Source organism: Clarias gariepinus, chromosome 2 (genome assembly GCF_024256425.1).
Source record: "Clarias gariepinus isolate MV-2021 ecotype Netherlands chromosome 2, CGAR_prim_01v2, whole genome shotgun sequence".
Lineage (NCBI taxonomy): Eukaryota > Metazoa > Chordata > Actinopteri > Siluriformes > Clariidae > Clarias > Clarias gariepinus.
The window spans coordinates 34,277,704-34,290,287 of NC_071101.1; the positions used below are offsets into that span (position 1 = coordinate 34,277,704).

Here is a 12,584-nt window from a genome sequence, read left to right on the forward strand (position 1 = left end):
TGTGTATAAACATGAAGGGCTTCAGTAGGAGATGTACGACAGTCATGATAATGGAGCTCAAGTACACTAATGATCACAGGGCCTGGTTTTTATCTCACTGCACTCAATAATGCATTTCACCGACACACATGCGCAGATGTTCACACACACACATACACCCATTTTCAGGTTTCATGACTCCATGTGTTATTCCAAGCAACTTTTAGCACTGAGATTTTGAAATGTGAAAATGTGAAAAGGTTTCTGACTCGACACAGTCAAAAATTTCACATTTTCCTCTTATTATAGGATCCTCAGGAGCTGCCAGAAAAGCATGAGGAGGTATGACAAAGCTAGTGAGGAGAAGAGGAGGGAATGAGGAAATGAAAGACAAATGAGTTGAAAGATATTACAGAGTGTCAAGGAAGAAGGAGCAGTGTGATGGCGATTCAGCTGGCACTCAGCCATGGCCGAACACATACAGTATACAGCCCACTGAGTCTTCTATTATTAAAATTGGCGGCATGGTGGCTTAGTGGTTAACACTGTTGCCTTGCACCTCCAGAGTGAACATTTGTTCATCTGACTTGTATGTTTACACCTCACTGCTAAGCCCGAAGTTAAATTCCAATATCTTAAATAAAACTTAAGATACCTTTAATTAATTAATACCTGATTTTTTTGCACATCTACTTACACGGATCTGCCAAATGTTGGCACGAAATTCAACTGTTACTAAATATTTTTTTGCCCCACTGTATCTCAATATTTATCTGAGCAGTTGAGGGTTAAAGGACTTGTTCAAGGACCCAACAGTGGCAACTTAGTTGTGCTAGGGTATAAAGCTGGGACCTACTGAACCGTAGTCCAACACCTTAACCACTTAACAACGCTACCCCTGCCCAAAAAAAAGAAACACAAATACACAACTAAATCATTTAAAGTATCTTTGTCCTTAAGCAGAAACTCATTACTAAGCTACTGTAACACACGCCTGCAAATGAGAGCAGTGGGTCTAACTTGCTCTCTGCTGAGAGCTTCCAGTCTATTTACCCCCACACAGCCATGCTGTTTTCATCCTCTAATCTCAACAGTTTAGCGTGACTTCAAATCAATGAGTGGCTGATTCTTATTTAAACATCATCATCAACGTAAAAAAAAAAAAAAAAAAAATCCAATAACAGCACCGAAAAACTTAGCACCATCAGCCTTCAATACTGTAAAATTTGCACCCTTTCAGTTATGAGTGTCTATCAGTCTGCTTATGTGTGCATGGGAGTGTATGGAGTCTGTGAAACCAACATAACCCCCTGCCTTTCCCTTTTGACCTGCAGATACACTCTATTGCCTCCGTGCCCAGGAGAATTCCGATTATTTGTGGTCGAGTCTGCTAACCACGAAGAGAGCCTTTCAGCAAGAAGCAGGATTACCAGGTGAGGAGAAATAGAAACGGCTGGAAGGGAAACAGGACCAAAGGTGTAAGTGGATGGGGAAAATATTGAGGGGGGGCGGGGGGTGGGCGGGTGTAATGGTGTATGTGGTGGGGTTTAATATATCAGTTATACAACCATCTAATATGGAAGTGCAATGTGGCCCTCTAATGTCAAATACATTTTGACAAGGTCATTGCCGTCAGTGTAAATGCACATTTCAATCGGTGCGCTCTGGTGAGTGTGTATATTGCACTAGCGTGTATTTCATCTGACTAATATCCTGTCTTGAGTGCTATTCCCAGTGGCATTCTGTGCTCGGTTGCTTCAGAATCAATCAGCAATTTTCACCCAGACATACACACAAACACCAAATGAAACATACAAATGGTCATATTTTCCATTTTGTTTTACTGGCTTGTTTAGTGTCACCTCATGTATTTCTGTGGCTGTCAAATTTTTCTTCAGAATCACCATTATGCTGAGCTGAATCCCTATGTTTTGCTTTTATCAAGGACAAAACAAGCTTTTCTAATATTGGACAGATGGTACATGGGACACGTTTTCAAAGGCTTGAGGCAGAATATAAACCTACACTGAGGAAGCCCACACAACACACACACACACACACACACACACACACACACACACAGTTTATAATACTATATTTAACATAATTATTCATGCATGTAATTAATGGCCACACCTTAATATAACTTGAAACCACAGTCAAAAATAGGAAACCTTTAGGTTTTTTAATTAAAAGTTTTTTTAAAGAAAGAAAATAAGCTATAACAACTGGATCTCAGAAGAGTACGATAATCCCATCAATGTGGAGACATTGCTATAATGAAAAGCTATTATACACTCACATGAATAACATGACTAACAGGCAGGAAAAGAAAGAGAAAAGAGAGAGGAGGAGAAGGAGAGATGTCCTGTCAGTGAAGAGTATGGGGGATATTTATTTTTGAGTGTGCGTCTATGTCTGTTGGCATGGCTGTCCAAAGGCAAATGAAGAACAGGCTGATAGATGGATGACAGTCTTTATGATAAGCTTCGGTTTTCTCCGCTGTAGGGGAGATACAGAAAGCACCGATTTTTCACCCTCTCTTTCTCCCTTTTTTTCACATCTCAGTCATCTCGGTCTTGTTCCTGCACTGTCTATGAGAATGTGAGTGTCTCTCTGTCTCCCTGAGGCAGGATCCAGATGCACTGCAGTTTACAGCCATCTATAATTCATCTCTATACTAAACTAAAACAAGCCTACCGAGATCATGGCACACATTTTGTGTTCCAATTGATTTTTTTATTCCTCAAGTGTCTTAACAACAATTATAATTTATAATGCAGTTGGAAAAGCAGGATGTCAGAAAAGATTTGCCACTTATACTACATGGGACAGATGGCAGAATGAAAAATCAGGTTAAAAAAATGAGAGAAGAAGTCGTAAATTAAGCTTTATAAATTCTCATACAACCTTCTAATCCCTCAACAGCAGATGCCAAGTTAAAGGTCAGCCTTTGCACCCTACAGCGCAGAAAACTCAACACCATGTTTAATAAAACATGAGACTAGTAACACAGATGTCCTTAAGATATTTTCTGTGTTGCCTGAAACAAGTTACAGTGGTCAGGACAAAAAACATGTCATTTTTGTGTATGATTCTAACAACCCCAGGCAAAGTCATGCACACAAGCACTTGTAATAACCTTTTTTTTAATCGCTATTCATCTGATTGTATCAGCGTAACTGTTATACAACCATTATGAAACCTTCTATACATTAAATATTAACATCCTGGCACTAGCATAGGGTTGTATATCAAAATAACAAAATTTCACTTAAATTCTCTGATCAATGTGATTCAACCGCACCCACCTCTAACACTACATTGCTGAAATAAATAATAATTTTTGAACACATGAACACATACTGTATGCTCAGTCAATACGTTTGTGCTTTTTTTGCCATGTTTTTATCCTTCATGGAAGTGCAATCATACTCAGGCTTGAGAGTCACATGGTAACACTGTACATTAATCTGGTTGTTTTTGACCAACTTTTTTTTCGCTCTATTGAGAATATATATTTTTTGTCTTTTGAAAGTATTTATTACTGTACTGTATGGAGATAAAGATGACTGAGTTTTTGCTTGATCATGTTAATTCGGCATCATTGGCAGATGTTGGGATAATATTGGTACTGTGTTGATTTTGAAAGTTTGAATTATTTTTTATGAAATGACGTTGGAACAGCGATGACTACATGACAGTGTTGACATTGACCAAAATGACCTTAACACAATGTTAAAATTTTTTGATGGTCAGTTGTTATCAGGCCTAGTACAAAATATTATAGTCTGGGTTTCAGGAGGATGAAGATTTAAACATCAGATTGAACAATCCACATGCTGCATCAAGCATGTAACATTTTTTTGTGTCAATATTCATTTAAATTTACTCTATATGCACCCCTGTTAGAAATGATAAACATCCTTCTGGTATATACTGAAGTATAGTTTTCATAAACGAGATGAAACTATAACCAGTACTACAGCCAATAAAATGTCAGTGTGAGAAATGAAGGAAAGGCAAAATCATTCCTCAAGGGTGGGCTGACAGCAGGAGCACACAAGTTGAGGTTGGGGCAGCGGGGAGTAGAGTCTAAGGGGGAGATATTAAAGTTTACTGTCACATCGCATTGAAGGATAATTCAGTTTACTTTCAAATTTTGTCCACTGGACACCCAGCTTCTGGGGGAAAATGGTTTTGACAGCTGAGCACTACTAAGGAGAGAAATCATCCCATACCCAGACATACACTAAAAAGGCATAAAATACATAAGATACGAAAGACACGAAAGACTAATATTTTCATCCAAACACACCAAAATTAATCAGAATGTATTTTATGTATTTCATCAGAATGAGCAGTTATCAAGTAAGTGACATTATAATTAAGCAATTTAACACTAACAAGAGTGATATTATACTTGTCACAGCTGTGGTTAGACTGTTGGAACAAGGCTGCAGGGAATCACAGACCTGCTGATATTCAGTGCAAGTGCATTATTGCATTGATTGCAGTATTGCTTAAATAATTTTGTATTTATTAAGGACACAGTATGGTCAGTAATTTTGTTTATTTTATGGTTTGTGAATTGAAATAGATCCTGAAGGTACATACACTGTTAGCCCATCTGATAGCTTGGCATACACTGATAGCCATCTTGTCATCATACCTGATGAGTTTTTATAATTTAAATCTGCAGTTATATTCATAAAAAGTGTATTATTTGCTGCTAAAGATACCATCAATCACATGTATTAACATTGTCACTGGGATTTTTGGAACTCTTTTGGCAGAGCGTCACATGATTACATCTAAACCAATAGTTCTTCTCTCTCGCGTGCTACAGGATTGTGAGTAATCATCTCAGTCTCAGTGCACGCGCGTCACCCGTATAGTCAACATCCATAGTCAACTATGTGTGTATGTGTAAGTGTCATTAGAGAGGTTCCTTGTTAAAGATCCAGTTTCTCTGTCAGAAATCAGTGATTCCGTTAGTGTGCGCGCACACCTGTGAGTGTCATTAGAGAGGTTCCTTGTAGGAGGTTTCTTGACAGAGCAGTGTTTCCATTAGAGACAGAGAGAGAGAGCAAGTGTGTGTGTGTGTGTATAAAAGTTGTCCTACACAGTAGCCCCCTCCCTCCTCCTATCTTCTTCTCTTCACACACTAACAGAAACACTGCTCTGTCAGGATTCTTTTTAAAGGTAAAGTGCATGTTAATTAGTTTTATTTATACCTTATAGCAGTGATTCCATTAGTGTGCACGCTTGAGTGTCATTTCCGTTAGTGTGTGTGTGTGTGTGTGTGTATGTGTGTGTGTGTGTGTGTGTGTGTGTGTGTTAAAGTCATCCTACACAGTAGCTGCCTCCCTCCTTTCAAATAGGACTGCTGAGACGAGAAGGGGAGGAAGGGAGTCTTTCTACACAGTAGCGCCCCCCCCTCCTCACATCTTACTTCAGCTTTACACACACACACACACACACAGATACAGGTGCATGTGCGCACAAACACACACTAAGGGAAAAACTGCTCTGTCAGAATTTTTCAAAGGTAAAGTGCAGGTTAATTAGTTTTATTTTTAATTTATATTTTGATATAAATATTTTTGGGTTGTGGAATGAATCATCAGAGTTTCGCTCATTTCTTATGGGGAAATACAATTTGATATGCAAGTATTTTAATATCCAAGCATGCTTTGGAAATAAATTATGCTTGCAGTCCATGGTTTGACTATATTGTAAACACAAAACACCTTTGTAATTGAATTTAAAAAAAGGGAAACTCAATTTTTTTTGTACAATACATGTAAAGTAATATTTTTCAAGCCTTTTGTGTTGTAAATCAAAAATCCAGAATATTAAAATATTAGAATAGTTCTTAAGGTCAATAAAAAAAGGAATTACAAAACTTCATACTTGGTCAGTGCTCTTTTAGCACAAATTACTTTATTAATGCAGCAGTGAATGAAGGCAATCAGCCAGTGAAACTGCTGAGGCATTATTGAAGACCAAGATGCTTGGATAGTAGTCTTACTCTCATCTGTATTGTTGGGTCAGATGTTCTACATCTTTTTCTTGACAATACCTCATAGATTTCCTATAGAAATAAAGCTTATCAGCAGATGGAAGCGTCAGTTGCTGTAAAATCTTTTGGTAGATGCGCTGACTTTGGACACCAGCAGTTGACATAGCACCCCAAATCATCACTGACTGTGGAACATTAAAAATGGACTTCAAGGAACTTTGATTGTCCACCTATCCACTCTTCCTAAATGGTCTGGGACCCTGATTTAAAAATAAAATGCAAAATTTACTTTTATCTGAAAAGAGAACACCACTGAGCAAAGGTCCTTAGCCCAGGTAAGACACGTCTGATATTTTCTCTGGAGTGTTTTAGTACTAGGAATTACAAAGTTGTAACGCATTTCCTGAAGATATCTGTGCGTGATGGCTTTTGATCCACTGACTTTAGCCTCACTCAACTCCTTGTGATGCTCTCCCAAGGTCATGAATCAGCTTTGCTTGACAGTTTTGTCATGACTGCAAAGAAAAACAGTTTGACAGTTATTCTTTTTAAATTAAATTATGAAAGACAATTTAATTTAATAAGATATTCTATTCTTTAAAGAGGTAGTGAATAATATACCTGCATTAGCACTACAGTTTTGTCACTTACTAACAGTACTAGTGTCTGCTATTATAGAACCTGTATGACAGACTCGCGCTCTCTTTCCTTTTCCCTCTCTTTCAAACGCACACAATGCATGTTTATACACACTTCTTTTCACTGCAGAGCAATAATTATGCATTCACCGCAGCTGGTTGAAATGCAGCTAATCACATTAGCAAATCCTACGGCTAAAGGATTTGGGAGGAAATGTAGCAACTTTACTAATGAGCCTGAAGGAGCACAAGGGAAAGTAGATGTGCACTCATCCACTACTCTGCCTCATCTATTTTTCCTCTCTCTCTTTTTCTCTCTCACTGTTGACTCCAACATCATCCTTCATTATGTCTATGCAATCTTATGTTGTCTCAGTATTATTAAAGCCTACTCATAGCCTACTAGTATTAGCATGTACCATCTGTTTCATGGCATATTTTATTATAAGTCAAGAAGGTGTAAGGTCCTGGTCCCCCACAATGGAATCATGTGACTGGCCCTAATGGTGTTGTCCTGCTTGAAAATACAGGGATGTCTCTAAAAAAGATGGTGTTTGGATACAGCATCAAAGAGCATTTATGGTGCTGTTACAGAAATGCAATTTTTTTTTTGTTGCTCCAAAAAGAGCATTTATAGTGCTGTCACGGGGATGCAATTTACCCATGCCACGTATACCAGTGGGGTGAGCACTGGAACACCCCGTACCATGACTGATGCTGGCTTGACCTGACACTGATAACAGTGCGGATACTCCTTTTCCTCTTTAACCCAAAGAACATGACTGCTGTTGTTTTCAAAAACTATTTAAAATGGTGACTCGTCGGACAACAAAACATGTCTCCAAAATGTTTCATCGGTTTTATCAAGTGAATCTTTATCCTTATGGAGCTGGTTTCAGGGGTTCTTACAAGAGCAACATCTGGACTATATATGGAGCAAGATCTGGACTATATGGAGAATGCAATGTTGTCCAATCAGTTGTGGACGTGAACAGTCATCTAGCTCCTTCGTACAGTAAAGGCTAACACTTGTGCAACCTTCCATTCATACATAGTTCTTTGCAAAAAAGCACTTTTTTCATGCTGTGCACAGTACGGTGCCATAAAGTTTTTGATAAATAACAGCCCTAGTTATACCCTCAAACCACTAAAAATTAATCACCTTACGCTGCTCTCTTTTTGTGCAAATCACAAGTGGGGCATGCATTTTTGCTCACACTGCAGATACAAATGAACTGATATAACATGTTCACACCTGCACAGCAGTGACTGGGGAGATTGTAGCCTTGAATGGAAATATAACCGGATTGCGCATAATTATTGACACGTATCCTAGGACGTTTTCTTTTATGAAATAACTTTTACCCACCACCTAGGTAATAGGTCTCAAAGGTTTCCAGCCTTTATCGTTGGCATTAATACCAACCTGCCAAGTTAAAACAATAAACAAATAAATAAATAATTGTCCCACCAAGAAAAAGCCCTACTCCAAAATTTATTGGAAAGCCTTCCTATAAGAGTGGAGTGCATTAGAAAGAGGGAATAAATCTGGCAATCTGAGTAATAGTCAAGGGCACAAATACCTTGAGTCATATAAGGTAAATGGTATACAGTAGGGGCAATTTGGAGAAATACAGCATAATCAAACACACTACAGACAATGTCATCTTTAGTAATTTAGTGACTTATCAGTTATCATGAATAAGGACTATTTTCTAAGGTTTCTCATTATGGCAAACCTAGGCTCAGTTTATATTTGAAAAATATATTTCAAAACATTATAAAGACTATAAAGATTATAAAGAGAAATATTCTATAAAAAGGAATTTATTTGCCAAGATTTGTTGGAAGCTTGATGCTTATTATTATTACTTTTTGGGTCATTTGAGGCAGCTGGGTGGTTTATCACTTTATGTTCTAGGGGTGCAACATCTGCCACATTAGCGTTTTTCATGATTGTTGTCTTGATTTGAAGAAGAGTCTGTAGTGTAGTTCATAGCAATTTTCTTGCAGCACCTCCTGAACAATAAATATCAACATTCTATAGCAACCATATACTGCATTACATATTAAACTTTTACTCAAAATCTTACTCAGTATGTCTATGTCACATTATGAGCAAATAAATTTAAACCAATTGTTTAAGTGCATTTCATGACATTTGATTAGACTTGCATGTCTCATAAAACGTCTTATCATATCTATGCAAATACTATCATGTTTGGAAGACATAGTGCAAATTATGCTGAAGTTTTTAAAACCCTAATTGTTTTTGGTTGATTAAAACCTGCTTGCTTTAACATGCTGCATTACCACATGGCATAATGTTTATACGCAACATCCAGAAGATCCTGCAGACACGTTGCATTCAATTTCTTTCTTTTTTTTACATTTTCGAAGAGACTGAGGTAGAAAGCAATTGTCATTTATATGGATGAAAATGTACTGTAACAAGAGCTGTAATTATCTCTTTTAACCACTTAAGTTGCTTTTTTTTTAACAATTTGAAATTTTTCCTTCAGTTTAAAGCTGATTTTGATCTTGATTCATAGCATGAACTTGTTATATTATAGTAATCATAAATGTCACTGATATAATCCTCAGTATCTACCATTCCCATAGTGTTTTAAGTGTGGGGAAATCAATAAGAAATAATCAAGTTTGTGAGTGAATCATCAAGACTATCAGTATTCACTCTAAACACGCTCCAGTTTAATATTTACACCGAAATCAATCCAAACAGCCACGTTATACTCAGCCGAGCAGATCCTTCGGAAACACCCACTGTAGCTGCGATATGATCGATATACTGAGTGGCAGTGTGGCGTGTTTCACTCGGATGAGTCCAGATTCTCTGCAAATTGTTTTGACCTCTATTAAACATGTCTTGTAGTTCTATGGCAGCTGAGCTTGAGCAATTATGTTCTAACACATGAGCGATTGTTCTGCTAATTTCCACATCCTTCAAAGAAATCGTATATCATGTGGCTCGTCTCTTGAAACTATGCAACACATCATTTGGCACACACAGGATGGCATAATGTCTTCCCAGCTTTTGTGTCGTATTTAATAGCTGCTTGTAGATTTAATGTAGGAGTGTGTGTGTGTGTGTGTGTGTGTGTGTGTGTGTGTAAGAAAGAGAGAGAGAGAGAGAGAGAAAGCAAGAGAGAGATTTTGTTTGAAACTAAAAAATTCAACAGATCAGTCCACTTCTTTAACTTCATTGAAGCTTGATGCATGAAAGTGCAGGAGCAGTAACGTATTTAAATTAGACTTGCCTTGTTTTTCTTGCTCTCCTCCCTAGCATAATGTATCTGTTTTAAGATTCATTTTAGTGACAGGCCTGAAAGCGGCCTTAAATCATTTGCTTACTAGGGGCAAAACCTAAATCATAACATCAGAACCCTCTAGATAATTGCAAATTACATCTAGACTCTTGACATGGCATCTGTTTTTCATTCTCTGTCGCTTAGCAGAATGCGGCACTGGCCAAACAGCAGAAGTGCCTTAACAAATACGTTTCTCCGGTAGAAAAGTCAGAAAAAAAACAACAGATGTTTCAGGTTTTGACATGTTAAGATTTTACTCTTTGATACAGCTACTGTAAAGTTGAGTGTGATTTCTCATTGTTAAGACGTTCATTTGTTTTGCCACGGATTAGACGTACAGTAGGAAGACCTGAATAAAGTCACTATCTTTCATAATTCCTGACAGTGCAGTCTTATAAGAGATAAAATCTGAGACAAACGACCTTAGACTAAAAAGGAAATAAATGGCCCTATACCAGTCAAAAAGTAATTCCATTATCTATTCCATTATCTGTGCTTGTTCTCGTGTCAAGTCACCAGAGTCGAAAGATTAATTGCCTCTCTAGCAATTTCTCTCTTTACCTTTGTTAGGCATCTTTAAGAAATATAATTTCTATACCTTTTGCAATTTAGGTCCAGTTCTAGAAGTGAAGGAAGGAATGAAGAAAGGTAACGGGTAAATAGGGTGAAAGTCAGGAGATAAGGAGAGAGAGTTTTTTAAAAGCATTTATTTTACTAGGCATAAGAGGTTTAGAAAAAGATAGGCGTGTTTGCGTTTGTACTATTTACATAACGCAAACAGAGATAAACAAGCATGATCTTTAAAAAAAAAACTCCCAAAAAAACAAGCCTAGCTGATAGTGTAGTCACGGCAGGCTTATGTCTCCAGGGTGAGGTAAGGGCTGTGTGTTTCCCTGATGCACCGTTTGCCAGCTGTACGATGCTTTTACCCGGCTTCCAAATACAGGCTGGAGTGATGCCCACTTCGAATGCCCTCTATCTCTGTAAGCTAAAGTCCCCAGTGCCTGTTTATCAGCCATTGCACAGCATCGTGGAGCGCCACAGCAGCGTGACATGGGTCGATTAATCCAGCTCCAACTCCATCACTGCCAGCTCACAGCCATACCCCAAAGCACACTAATATATATGATAATAATCATAATACCACGCCACAGCCAGATGCAGTAATGTCATTTCCTCTCTCCTACCAAGCAATATTCCCTACCTGATTCTGTCAAGCTGCTTCTTTCTAAACATGCATGGTGACCTGCTGCCTCGTGCGTTTTTCAGGCTTTTTAATGCTATTTGCACATTACACATGTACTCTGAATACCGCTTATACTCAACATTAGAGATTAACCCCTCCCCCCATTTCTTTTCAAGCCCTGTTTGATCATACAGAACACCGACTGTGAAGTGTTTGCCTCAGTGTCCCTCGTGTACTTTACTGTGTTAGTGGCCCAGTGACCAGTTTTTCATTCAGCACATTTTTCCTCTCCATTTAATGACGTCCCCACTGAACCCAAACAACCCTGTTCTGAAATATTAATGGCAACCTGCTAGGAGCTCTAGCAGCCCTGAGCAAATAGAGCATGCTGGGAAAACAGACTGTAGTTATGGGGTAGTGAAAGAAACAAGCAACAAACAAACCTGACTGACTTCTGTTTAACTTCATAGTAATTCCTAAAGCTGTCGTGAGCACTGTTGCTGGAAAAAACGGGAGGAACATGGGGCGCGGAGAAAAGTCTTCAATAATACACCTGGGCCAATCCATGCCAAACTCCTATTTGTTTACTGCTAGTTGGATTGTTTTTTGGTTCTCGAGTTGTTGTTTTTTTTATTGCAGCCTCACACCGTATCGGAATCTGAGAGTCAAATTGTTATGTTAATTATAATCCTGTTTTTTAGGGCCAGATTGTATGGGTAAAGATCTAAGCATTTTATATCAATGGTCATCTCATGAACCAGGGGTTCACAAACTTCTTGGTCAAATGTCCCTAAGAAACATTAGAGATTTCCTGTGAATGGCCAGAGTTATTGACCACTCTGCGTTTTTTTTTTTATTATTATTCCAGATTTAAGACTAACTACATGTACATGTAACTACATGTAGCAATTTATTATCCTGGCAACATACAGTATGTCCGTATCATGTAAGTGACTAAAAACATTTTTAAATATTGCTAGCATACACCAGTAGGAAATGTTTTGTTACTACTGGAAGTGGGAAGCAGAGTAGCTTGGTCCTTACTTGGCTCAATATTTTACATGCATGTTCAGAATTGCCAGTGGCAATGTGTGCGCCATTGCACTTCATGTGTATCTTATGTTCAGTACATCTCAATAATTAAATGTGACTTTCACTTAACGGCATGACAGACCCAAAAGATTCTAACCTTTAGATTTCTATTTCGAATTCTGTAAAAAGTTTTGCAATGTCATGCACAATGTGTTAGACATGCTATGAGCTCTGTTGTCAAGCTTGCATCTTAAACCTAAAACTATGACCTTATATTTAAAAGTATTTAACACTAAGCATAAAAGGAAATTGAGGATTGAGGGGAATTCACATTTAAGCTCAATCTTGGGGACAGACTAGGAGCTTTGTTAATACAGGTGCAGTGCCATGACTTG

At 38.0% G+C, this 12,584-nt stretch overlaps 1 protein-coding gene across 1 annotated transcript in view; it reads left to right on the forward strand.

The window, feature by feature from the left end:
- The window catches only part of chrm2a (cholinergic receptor, muscarinic 2a), a 119,580-nt gene that overhangs the window by 51,188 nt on the left and 55,808 nt on the right, over nucleotides 1-12,584 (forward strand). The window contains exon 2 of the mRNA XM_053483143.1: nucleotides 1,314-1,412. The gene's annotated coding sequence lies outside the window, so the exon portion shown is untranslated. The remainder of the gene's footprint in view (nucleotides 1-1,313; nucleotides 1,413-12,584) is intronic.